Here is a 12,078-nt window from a genome sequence, read left to right as displayed (position 1 = left end):
GTACTCATATCCATATATCGTTCATCGGGTAATGTTTTATTGATCATTGAATATTATTGAAATGTGAGAAATTGATTCGTACTATTGTTTGAGCATTACCCACTTTTTTCGAGCTGTGATTGATAGGAATTCTGTTAATAACCTTGTTGACAGGAACTATGTTCATTAAAATTGTTATTTGAATTATTATTGTTTGATTTAGTAAGCTTTATTGTTTAGTCAATGAACTTACTAAGGTTTATGTAAGCTTACTTGCGCCCTTGTCTTTTTCTTTGTTGATTATGTTTTGTGAAAATTGAGAGGTTGGATGAACTTGAAGAATCACACTATTTAGGGATCTTTTGGTAGATTCTAAATTCTATTAGGCTTATATGACATGTAATAGGAGTAATTGATTATGTTTTGTAAAGGTTTCTAAGTGTTTGCAATGTGCATTGTTATCCATTGAGGTTATGGTATGAGTAACTATGTGTCATGCATGTTTAATCCTATGCATAAGTGGACAAACACGAAATGGTAACTTTGATATGACCTAGGTATGGTATGTTGGGATCAAATATAAATTATTTTGAGTGTGTTATGGGTTGTATAGTGTAACTAAGGTAGTGATATGTTAAGTGATTGAATTGTAGTGTCATTGATGACACGTTGGTTAGGTATTAGGTTGATCAATTTGGCATGTTTTGGTTATTCTTGAATGTGTTTTGAATGCTTTTTAAAGTCTTTAAAACATGTCTTAGTATGTTTAGGTACCTATGCATTTGGATGTGAATTGAGCATGTTTTGGGTTATTTTTGGGCACACACAGGTTGGGACATGGGTAGTCAGATGGCCGTGTGTCACAAATGGGCAACCCACACGGGCGTGTGCCTTGTATGTGTTAGGTGCAGGGTTCAAACGAGCTAGCACACGGCCTGCGACACGGTCGTGTTACCCAAGTCAGTAAGTTACACAGGTAGATACACGGGCGTGTAGGATAGCCACATGAACATGTTCGGAGCCACACGGTTTGGGCTTTTTCATAAGGCCGTGTGACCCCTGTTTTGAAAATTTTAGTTTTTCTCTGAATGTTCTAATTAGTTTCGAATTGGTCCTTAATTATTCCTAAACTACTTTAAAGGCCTCGTAGGCTCGATTTAAGACCTATAAGTGTAGGTTCTACTCTGATATGGATTTTTTTATGAAATTTCATTAATTAATACAGTAACTTGATGCTACCTGTTATTGATTATTCTGAATCGTTCGATAATACTCTGTAACCCTAATTTAGTGACAGTAACGGGTTATGAGTGTTACATTTAGTGGTATCAGAGTTACAATTTAGTCGATTCTCAAACCGAATGTAGCATAAATGAAGTCCAAAAATCATGCCATATAAACCAGTGATAGTGTGATATTGATTGATCCGATCTAACCCTTATTTTTCTTATAGATTTAATAAATGTTAATAGAATTTGGTCATACTACCTTGATGAGTTAAATGGTAATATTCTAACTTCTAAATAGGAGGTAAGTTATAGTTTATCGGTTTAATAAATGCCTGATAGTGAAGTAAAAATATCTTTTACAACTTAATGTGTCGGTAGTTTACAAAAATGGCGTGAGCCAATTTAGTGGTTGATAACTCTTGAAATGAGTTATATTTCAAGCCTCTAGACTTGGTTAATTGTTCGTACTTGAGTAAATTTAGTTACATTTTAAGAAATTATATTAGTATTTTTATAACATTGCATCATGAAGCTTGGATTGTGCTTTCAATGTTACTATATGATACTTTTACTTGTGGGAGGAAAATAATTTCTTGTTGTTTATAGTAGGTGCAAAAAGGAGGAAAACAAGTGAAGGAGTGAAGTTTTGTCATGGAAAAAGGCTGGATAAATCGCCAGCACAAATGCCATGGGAATTTTAGGAAGATGCTGACTTAACTGTCAATCTATGCCAATCTCAGTCAATTGTACTTGTACCATAAATATCCACCTGAAAAAGAGGGAGAAATGATTGTGTTCTAAGAGTGGGACCTACCCTATAAAAAGAAGAAAGAGAAAGAGAAAGAGAAAGAGAAAGCGGTGGTTTTTTTCCTCTCTCACAATTTCTTGTGAGAGATCCAGAGATGCAAGGAAGGAGGGTAGCAACTAAGGAATAGAGCAGCAACGGAAGGAAGAAGGAAAAGCATTCAATCCTGGGCTTCGCAAGATATTGCAGCACTAGAGTTGGGGCTGGATCGGCGAAAGCTTCCTAAAGTTCTTCCTTCATTGTCTTAATTGATTTCTGTGAATTTTAACAATGAAAATATGTTGTTGAATGATACTTTCATTTTGGATTTTAATTTCCAACTCACAAGCTAATCTCGTCGGGTTGGGATTATTGAATGAATCTTAGTTCCTTTAATGACTAAGGCATTATTCTGATTAGATTTACTATTTCATTTTTGCGCTATTTTAAAATGTATGGATACAGTCTCTAGACATAGATGAATGAATGGTATGTCCATAAACTTGATTTAATTCTGAAAAGGTTAGATGAGTTGGAATGTGATCGAATGATACAAGTGAGTACTCGACAGAATACTTGTAGCACTCTAGACATAGAGTTGCGCTCTGTACAGAGAAATGAAGAAACTGTATTGGGTATCCTTCTTTAGGCTTGTAGACACGCAAAGCCTTAGGTAGGGTAGCTTGGATCTGACTCTTAAAAGAAGCAGACTATCTTAGATTTAATTTGAATAGTAGATTGGTTAAGATATTGTCATGACATTATTATGTTATAAGGAAAGAATGTTAGTAATCCCAACCTTACGATTCAATAGCGTAGATCCTCTCAACTTTGTCTCCGTATCTTTGCTACAACATTTTGAGTTAGTTAATTCATTTTAATAATGCATACGTGATTATTCCTCTACAAATTGTTATTTTTTTGCCATAGCCTAATTCATATAGTTTATAGTAATAATTAACCGAATTAATCCTATTCGATCCCTGTGGAGACAATCTTACTTACTATTTTATTACTTGATTTGATGTGTATACTTGCACATTCGCATGTTATATTTACACGCAATAGTGGCCCTACAACCTCTCCCCGTGATATACTTCTTATGGCACCCCTGGGTCCTGAACTGGCTGGAATAGTTTGACAGTCCTCGGTTAATCATTATAAAGTATGGTACGGAATAATTTATAGGTGATGATTCAACTAGGGCTAGGTATTGGCTTGAAATATCCAGGGAATTTTGATGATATTTGATGATCATCTCAGATATGTCATGGTAAGGTTTATAATTGGTGGTTAGCATTAATAGCGGTTGTACTAAGAGACAGGATTAACTGGGATTTCTTCCGATTTGAATTCAGAAAGAGAAATACCATCAAATATTATCGGGACAAGAATTCGTACAAGTCAATAAATATAATCAAGAAATTGTGTCTGTGAATAGTGTTAAATAGTGTCTACGTCTCAAAAAGGAAAATGCCCTAGTTAGAGCGATAACACTGGACTTAAATGTAGATGCATTGAGTGATACTGGGTCAACTTACTCATATATTTGCATTACATTAGTAACGGACAAGGATTTACCTCTTAAGTCAACTAAATTTGATGTTCGAATCATAATCCGTCGGGTTAGAGTGTAATGTTAACTTGGTATGTCAAAACTGTCCGTTGAAAATTTGTGACTATGATTTTCCTATTGATTTGATGTTACTACCATTTCATAAATTTGATATTATTCTGGGAATAGAATGGCTAATGTTATATGACGCTGTAGTAAACTATAGATAGAAATGAATTGATTTGAAATGTTAGATTGGTGAAATGAATATAGTTGAATCAGGTAACTTAGATAGTACAACCAAAGTTATTTCAGTTATCTCTGTACAGAAAACAATGTGAAAGTATTGTAAAACATTTATGATATATAAATGTCTATTTAATAATCAAGAATGGAGATCGAAGATTGATCATGTACTGATTGTTAATGAGTTTCTGGATGTGTTTCCTGAAGAATTACTAGGATTTTTGCCTAAATGTAAAAATTTAATTTATGATTAATTTAACGCCTGGAACTGCTTTGATTTTGTTGCATTATATTGAATGAAATCAGTCGAGTTGAAAGAACTTAAAGCACAGTTGCAAGAGTTATCAGACAGAGGTTTTATTCGGTCTAGTATATTTTTCTAAGGTACATCTGTGTTATTTGTGAAAAGAGAGTTGGATTAATGAGATTGTGTTTTGATTACAAACAATTAAATCAATCCAAGATAAAGAATAAATATTTTTCTTATCTCGTATAGACAACTTTTCTGATTAGTTAAAAAGACGTAACAATGTTCTCAAGATAAATATAGATTCAGTTATTATCAGTTGCTAGTTAAAGATTGTGATATGCTGAAATAGTTAAAGATTGTGATATGCTGAAAACTACTTTTCGAACTCGAGGTGACTGTAAACGAAAAAATATATAGGATTTTTCCTATGTAATTTATCACCTTTTTACTTAAATTCGTTGTTAAAACTAAGTAATTGTTTAATAAATTAATGAAATATGTGAAAATATGAAATTAGGACATAGAAATTATTAAAATGTGATTTTATGCTTTATTATATAGTTTTCATGCAATAAATGGCTTATTTTATATTAATTTGAATGTATTATATTTTTAAGACATAAAGTGGGTCATGCATGATTAAGCTAAATAATAAAATATAAAATTATATTTAATAATTCATTTAAAAATATTTCATTAATAATTTGGGTTTTAATTAATTAATTGAATTGGATAAATTTAATTCTTTGGTCCTCTAACTTGTTGATTTATTTTGGATAGGTCTGATAGCTTTGTTGGATTACAAAACTGTCCAAATTGGAGACCAAGTCAACCCAAAATTTGGCTGCACATGGCAGTCCATAAACCACTTTTTGGTTTAATTGCACAAAGTCCTTGAAGAGTTGAAGAAATTATAGATTTACCTGAAGATTTGCACTTGACCGAGTCTCAGTCCTGAGTTGTTGTGGCACTCAAATTGACCAAAAATCAAGGAAAAATCAGCTCAACTTACTAAAATTATGGCCGACCACCCATGGAAGATGCTTCAAAAGATGGAAACTCCTATTTTTAGCAAACTATCTCTCTCTCCTCACCTATAAATAAGACCGTCTCATTCCTTCATTCATCATCCCTCAAGCATCCATCAAGCATCATTCTCTCTTTTTCTCTTAGCCTTTTCCATTCCCATGCCTAGCATCATCTCTTTATAGAGATTTTAGCAATTAAGCCTCTTAAAGAACCCTTGTCTCGTAAAAGAACCAGATCTCTTTCGGGAAAAGATACCATGTCTCGTAAAAGAACCAGATCTTCAAAGACAACTACTAAAAACCTGATTTTGATCGATGAAGAAGTGAAAGAGAGATTTGATTCAATCTTCAAGGATCAACCTATGATTTCGAAAAATGGTTTTGACTTGAATAGTAATGATTTGATGGTTGTTCCTATACCGATTAGAAAGAAAATCAATGCTCTCAAGTGGGAACGATTTTATGATGCTCGTTCACTTCTCGATGAGGAACTAGTTCAAGAATTCTATGCTAGTTTGACTACTCAATATGCTACTGAAGTCATCATTTGAAAGAAAAAGGTACCACTTACTTCTAAGTCCATTAATGATTTGTTTAATTTACCTGATGTTGAAGAAGATGAGTACTACCCTATGATGAACAATATCAATTGGGGTTTTCTTCAACAAGTCTTTGATGTTGTGACAAATTCGAGATCCCAATGGATTATATGAAAGTATGGGAGCCATTCCTGTTGAAGAGAATACTTAAAACCAGTAGCAAAGGTATGGTTTTATTTCATTCGCTACAGTTTTATGCCTATCTCACATAATTCCACCATCTCGATGGAACGGATGCTTTTGTTATATGCAATTTTGACAGAAAAGTACATCAATGTTGGGAAAATTATCCTCAAGGAGATTCATGATTGTACTAAAAAGAAGGTAGGAAGTGCTTATTTCCCATCATTAATCAAGTCACTTTGCTTAAAGGCCCGTGTTAAAACACAAGCAAATTTGAAGGGGCGATATGTTCAAGGATGCATTACAAATTATGATCTTGAAAGGTTAGTAGAGAGGGTGCATGAACTGAATCAAGGCGAGTAAGAAGAGCCAACTGAGCCGGATATAGTGGAGTCAACAGATGGAATTGAAGCTAAAGCTAATTTAGTCACATACACTGAAGAGGAAGAATCTGATAAGGAACCGAACATTCCTGAACCAAGGGTTGAGCCAGAAGAAGAACTAGTCAATCTAAGTGTTGAACCTGAATATACAACTGTCATGTCGACTTCTGTAAGTACTTCAAGGAAATCGGAGTTGTCAATTTTGATGGATATGTGCAAATTCATGTACAATCAACAACAAACTTACTGGAAATATGCAAAAATTAGAGATGACTCAATTCAAAATACTTTTAAGAATATCTCTAATACTTTTGTTCCTGAGTTCCCAAATGCTATCTTTGAGAAATGGACGGAAGATATTGATGATGCAAGCGGAGATGGAGTTAAAGAAGACAAGGGGAATAAGTTAGAAAAATAAAAGGAGGGATTCTTGTCTTATTATTTATTTAATTAGTTTTAGGTCTTTAGGAATTTATTTCTTTCCTAATTAGGATTTAATTTCTACAGAATAAAACATAGCAAGCATGAACAAACTTAACACTTCTTTAGAAAGAATAAGACTAAGTGATGTGGTAATGGGAATGAACATGTCTAGGATTGGGTTATTAGGAAAGACTTGGTACTTAAGCAGTCTTAATGACTCACCTCTCTTTCTTTACAACCCTACCTGGTGTTCAGTTTTCATTCATTACTTTGTTCTTGCAATGAGGATATTGCTTCTTTTTAAAGGGGGTAAGGCAAATAAATTGCTCAAGATTTTAAAATTTTCAAGTATGTTTTAATCATTTCTTTCATAAGTATGGTTTAATAAATGAATGTTTAGAGATATTCTTGTTACTGAGATAGTTTGTATGCAAGTATGAATGATGATTTTATCTAAGTGAAAGTATGATATCATGAAGAATGGAATGCTTGTATGATCTTAGCCTTAGTAATGTTTGCCATGAAAACTTAGTTCTTTTGAGATTAAACATGCATGAAGGTTTATATCTTTAGAATTGACTTAGTAACTTTCTTGAGGCGAAATCCTAGGGGACATAAAAAACTTAAATGATATAGGTACTATTTCTTTGGATTGTTTGAGCCTTTTCAAGCCAACCCTATGATATAGACCCTTGAAACTGTAATTTTGAGCTTAAAGGCCTTTTTTTTTGCAATGAGCCTACATTATAAGCCAATTATCATCTTTTTAAAGCTATCTTAAATTTGTGCACCTATCTTAACTAAATTTGTCTTGGAAATCAACATTTGAGGAAATTTTCATAAAGATGTATGATTCATGCTTAAAAAAAAGAGAGCGAAGAAAAGTTTGCTTAGTCTCCAAAAAGGAAAAATGTATGAGCTTGAGTTCAAAATAAGTTTGTGGGTGTTCCAAAGGTTCACTTAAAAAAAGTTTGTATTACGAGAAAACCAAGACAAAGTTAAAAGTTAAGATTTTTAAAACCGAAATGTCCTATCTCTTAAAATCCCTACCTTTAACTGAACCCCATTACAACCTTATAAAAGACCTATTGATTTGATAATTATGTCACCTACATTGGTGGAGAGGAAGTCCTAAGTTCAACATATGAAGATCATAAATAAGCCTTGTGATTGTTTGCTTGATTGATAGGAAATTATGTTGAATGAAGAATGTTATCTATGGCTGTGACATACATGCTAACTATGATTCGTGTTGGCATATTTTGAAGCTTACTATAATCTTAAGGAATGTTTGCATATGAATTACTTGTTAATAAAGAAGATCGATAAGTATGAAGTTATTAATGCATGATTTTGGGACAAAGATTGATGCTGCTTACACAATTAGCAATTTTACCTTAGCAAGACCTTTTGCTGTGCATAAACATTACTCCGGACAAGCAATGATTTAAGTTTGGGGGTGTGTAAACGGAAAAATATATAAGATTTTTCCTATGTAATTTATCACCTTTTTTACTTAAATCCATTGTTAAAACTAAGTAATTGTTTAATAAATTAATGAAATATGTGAAAATATGAAATTAGGACATAGTAATTATTAAAATGTGATTTTATGCTTTATTATATAGTTTTCATGCAATAAATGGCTTATTTTATATTAATTTGAATGTATTATATTTTTAAGACATAAAGTGGGCCATGCATGATTAAATTAAATGATAAAATATAAAATTATATTTAATAATTCATTGAAAAATATTTCATTAATAATTTGGGTTTTAATTAATTAATTGAATTGGATAAATTTAATTCTTTGGTCCTCTAACTTGTTGATTTATTTTAGACAGGTCTGATAGTTTTGCTGGATTATAAGACATCCAAATTGGAGACCAAGTCAACCCAAAATTCGACTGCACATGGTTGTCCATAAACCACTTTTTGGTTTAATTGCACAAGGTCCTTGAAGAGTTGAAGAAAATAGAGATTTACCTGAAGATTTGTACTTGACTGAGTCTCAGTCTTGAGTTGTTGTGGCACTCAAATTGACCAAAAATCAAGGAAAAATCAGCTCAACTTACTAAAATTATGGCCGGCCACCCATGGAAGATGCTTCGAAAGATGAAAACTCCTATTTTTAGCAAGCTATCTCTCTCTCCTCACCTATAAATAAGACCCTCTCATTCCTTCATTCATCATCCCTCAAGCATCCATCAAGCATCATTCTCTCTTTTTTCTCTTAGCCTTTTCCATTTCCACGCCTAGCATCATCTCTTCATAGAGATTTTAGAAATTAAGCCTCTTAAAGGACCCTTGGTCGGCCACCTTGGAGAACCATCAGCAAAGGAAGAAAACAAAGGAACGAAGGAGTCTCGTCAGTCAGAGTCTTAGGTGACAGGCACTCTGAATTGGGTTTAATCTTTCTTTTCTTTAACATAATATAATGATTTTTTCTATGTGTTCTTTGTTCTTGTTTACAACAATGTTAGCTTAATTTTATTTAAGCTAGGATGATTGCTTTGATTAAATAATATTTATTTGATTCATGCTTATAATGTTTGTGCCTCAATCGATCATGTTTTCAATTAAAATCAAGTTTGTATTTCGTTCATACGTGATTGAAATGCACCTGAATTAGCTGAGCGGTCCTAACCAGACGACGGCTAATGAACGCATAATTGAAATGTGCATGCTCAATTTAGATCCTAACACGATTAAATTGTAGGTTGCATAACAACTCTAACCAAGCTCTGTTATCTGTATAGTTTTTATATTTGTGTGATTAAATTGTTTCAAACCTAATACATCCCTGGTACGTCACACGAATGCTAAGAAACCCTTAGTAAATAAGAATCAATAAAATGCATATTTACTAAGTAAAGAATTCCAAAAGGACCTAATGTGGTTTCCAAACTCATGAAAGATCGAGTTGCCATGGAATGTTTTTTCGAATGTTATTAAGAATGATGATAATAAATTGAGTTTAATTAAAGTAATTATCCTAGTTTATTTATGTTATAATTGTTGCAAATTGTGTTTAATTTTACTAAAATCTATTTCAATCATATAGCTTGCATACTTAGGATAATTGGCATTAGGGATCATTGCATTTAGTTTAATATTTTTTAATCACCACTTTTCAACTATATTGTGTTTTTATTTACCAAACTGCTAATATAATTTTACAAATTAAGTGACTTAGCACAAATACAATCCCTGTCGAGACGATAACTCAATACTTACTTATTACTTGATAACGACTGTGTAGACTTGCACAAACCTAAGCGTTACAGTGACCATTATGAATTTTTGGTAATGTTTTCTAGACTAATTAATGTCACTGTTAATCGATGAATTTGATGAATTGAGTGTTTTAGCCTCATTTGGATAGTTTTGTGGTTGTTTTTATTAATGATATACTGATCTATTCTAAAATTGAATCTGTGTAAGCTCAACACTTGAGAAATGTGTAATAGACTTTGTACGAGAAATAGTATGTGAAAATTAGTAAATGTGAGTTTGACTTAGCGAGGTTGGTTATCTTGGTTATGTAAATTCGGTAGATTGGATTCTATAGATTCAACTAAAAATATGGAAAACTCTGAAAAGGGTTTTTAGGTGTTCCTATATTGAGTTATCATGAATCTGGGAAAGAAAATGATGATTATAGTAATGGTTCTATATTAGCTAAATTAAAAAATATACCGTTGTTTCTTCAACGAATCTGAGAGTTGCAGATTATAACTCTTGAAAATAGTTATATTCCATGCCTTTAGACCTAGCTAATTGTCTGTACTTAAGTACATTTAGTTGCATTTTAGGACATTTCATTAGTACTTTTACCATTACATTAGAACTTAGGCTGCTTTTAAACATTAGGTAATTTTAATTGCTTGTGGAAGGGCTGTGTTTGGTGGTTTGACAGGTGCAGGATGAGGAACAATAAATAATGGAGTGAAGTTTTGTCGGGAAAAAGGGTGGTCAAATTGCCAACTCATATGTCGTGGCAATGCTAGGAAGGCGTCCAGTCAGCATTCAGTGTATATCAATTTCAGCGCAACTTTACTTGTACCAGATAAATCTACCTAAAAAAGAGAAGAAGATAAATCTCAGGCTATTCGAATTATCCTAAGGAAAAAAAACAATTTAAAATAGCAAAAGGAAAAACCCTAGAGCACAAAAAAAAGGGTAGAGCTCTTTAGGCGAAGAAGAGGGTGGTTGAATAGAGATAGGAAGAGGAAAACAAAGGTAGTCTCTCCCAGCCAACTCAGGATACAATGCTGCGGGAATGTGGATTGGACAAGCGAATGCTGTCTTCCCAACATTCTTCCATTATTTCTAATATGTTCCTTCGTGAATTACAATGATGAAAATGATGTTTGAGTTGAATTCTATTTGCCAACCCATGATCTAGATCTCATAGGGTTTGAATTAATTTGATGAAACTTTAACTGTCTTTAATGACTACAGTATAAATCTGAATTATTGTACTTTTTCATTCAATTTTTTTATTTTTTAAAATGCATGTGAGTAATCCCAAGACATAGTCGATTGTGCAACATAACCTTAAATTAATCTAAATTCTAAAAAGGTTAGTTTAGTTGGATCAAGGTTGAATGATATAAGTAAGTACTCGGCCGATACTTCTAGTGGACTCTAGATGTAGAGCAGCGCTTATACAGAAGGAACAATATATGATACCATATTAAAATCCTTTAGATGTAGGCAAGGTAACCTGAAGGTTTGAGTTTTGAAAGGAGGAGACCACTTTAGAACTCTTCTGAGCGGTATTTTAAGTACAACTTTGTTGAAGCATCATTGACAGGAAAAGTAGATTCTTAGTAATCCTGACCTTCCCAATCAACATTATATATCCCTTATCTTTTGTCGTAGAATCTTTGCTAGAGTATTTTTAGTTGTTTATCAGTTCATTTGCTTATTAATATTCACACCATCATTCTCGTAATTGCCACTACATTTTTACTCTTGCATTGACATAGCATTTTCAATTATTCATTAGTTGCACATACTATAGGCATTATTAAATCTCGCCATTATCATTGCATTCTTATGACTATTTGCCATAGTATAATAACTTGAACACTTCTAGACCTAACCCGATCCCTGTGGAGATGAACTCGCTTATCACTTTATTACTTGATCCGACGTTTATAGTTGCACAATTCACATATCATATTCACACGCGACGACAGGATGACGACCCAAAGCTGTTAGCTAACGAGAATAAATCCAAAGTGATTCGTCTATAGGATTTAGAGTAGATAGTAATGGTATGATGTATTTTTTTAATAGCTTGTGTGTTTCGAATAATTCAGAGTTAAAATGAGACATTTTATCTAAGGCTCACAACAACACATATTTTATTCCTCTGGGTAGTACTAAGATGTTTAATGACATGAAGCAGATGTATTATTGGCCAGGTATGAAACGCAAGACTCTAAGTTGTAACTAAATGTCTAAT

Source organism: Gossypium hirsutum, chromosome D06 (assembly GCF_007990345.1).
Source record: "Gossypium hirsutum isolate 1008001.06 chromosome D06, Gossypium_hirsutum_v2.1, whole genome shotgun sequence".
Lineage (NCBI taxonomy): Eukaryota > Viridiplantae > Streptophyta > Magnoliopsida > Malvales > Malvaceae > Gossypium > Gossypium hirsutum.
This window is presented reverse-complemented; position numbering follows the sequence as displayed.